Source organism: Phaethon aethereus (assembly GCF_964289735.1).
Source record: "Phaethon aethereus genome assembly, chromosome: Z".
Classification (NCBI taxonomy): domain Eukaryota; kingdom Metazoa; phylum Chordata; class Aves; order Phaethontiformes; family Phaethontidae; genus Phaethon; species Phaethon aethereus.
In genome coordinates, this window is record NC_138577.1 from 4,090,443 (window position 1) to 4,092,277 (window position 1,835).

Consider the following 1,835-nt stretch of genomic DNA (forward strand, 5'->3'; position numbering starts at 1 on the left):
CTCGAGACAGAGTGGACTCATGACATTTATACTACTTTGCTGCTATTATTTCCTTCTGAGTGCTTGCTTTTCATGCAAACTTCTTGTTTTTGTTTTGTTTTGTTCTGTTTGTTCCCTCTCCCCCCTGTTTTGAGAAATAGCTTATGGAAAGATTTTTTTGCCTTGGGTATTTTGATAAATATATCTATTTTTTAAAAGTGTGAATGACCAATAACTCAGAAGGGCGAGAGAAGGATGCAGGGGGATGGATCGCATACGGTAATTATTTCACGCCTCTGAAAGGATTATCCTGTGTGATCGATGGATTCGGAAGCCACTTGGTATATGTTACAGCTCCTTCTCTTGGAAAAAACAACAAGATACCTGTATTTTTTACACACCACCTTCCCCTTGCTGCCAGCCATCCTGGGCGATGGTGACACCAAGACCCTTTCCCCAGCGGTGCTAACCCCACGTTGCCACCGAAGGATGGTGCAAAACCTTCCCAACCAGGTCTTTACCCACCCTTTTAATTTTTATTTTATTTTTCTTGTTGCTGGGTTCACGTCTTGTCACTGTGTTCATCCTTCCACTGCTTTTTTTTTTTTTTTTTTTTTTTTTTTAATGGTCATGGATTGATGCAAGGGGAGAAAACGAGCAGAGAAACCTCGTGCATGGCCCGTGCTTTATAATTTGAGCTGAGATGGGAAGTGACAGAAGCTTAAGCCTAAAAAAAACCAAACCAAAACCAAACCAACAAAATGATGAAAAACAAATGGGAAAACAAAAGAAAAAAGTGTTCATGATAGCTGGTCTGTTGTAACCTGCTTAGATCAGGTTATCCCGGTACCATCCTATCTGGAAATGCAGTTGTGCTTTCATTTCTTCTTGAATTCATACACGAGTATGATACTTTTACACTGTTCTTAGCTCAATGAGCATGTTTAGACCTTAACATAAGCTATTTTTCTAAATACAAAGGTTTAAATGAACAAGAGAGCATTCTCATTGGAACTTTAGCATTGTAGTGCTTTGGAAATAAAACACACAGAAAAAAAATGGACTTCTTAAAAAAAACCCTGAGATTTATTAAAGAAAAAAATGTATTTTATGTTATATATAAATATATTATTACTTGTAAATACAAAGACGTTTTATAAGCATCATTATTTATGTATTGTGCAATGTGTATAAACGAGAAAAAAATAAGACAGATGCACTTTGCTTTAATATAAATGCAAATAACAAATGCCAAATTAAAAAAAAAAAAAGAACACGAGATTGGTGTTTTTTTCTATGGGTGTTATCATCCAGATGAATGTTTTTTCTAAAGGAGTTTATGTTCCATTAAAAAATAAAAACGTACACTTGATCCCAGCCTGTGCCGAGTGGCTTTTTTAGTGGCGGGGATGAGGCAGGCAGGAGGGATGCCGCTCTTGAGCGAGGTCAGCGGTGGGGGCATCCATCCCAGCCCTGTGTGGGACCGCTCCGGCACGGGTAGCACCCAGAGGGGGTCACTCCCGAGCTTTGGGCTCCGTTGGGTTGATGTGGTGGCGGTGGCTCTGGGCTCCTTGGCTTGGACGCACCAAAGCAGCCGAAGTCCGGAGGGGCTGGCCAGGTCTGGGCAGGTTGTACGGGGGTGCCTGGCTCGCTGCCCACGATCCGCTGGGGTTATCTTTGTTATTCTTCTTGTTTCTTGTGTTTTCAACTTGAAAGAACCCCCATGCTAGGGACACGACTCCCCTTCAGCACTGTCCCAGTTCCCTGAAACACCGGGGAGGCCAAGCTTCTGCTCTATGTTGGGACATGGGTGGCCCATGCCACCAGGTTGAGGAGGAAAATTTGAGAAGTGGGGA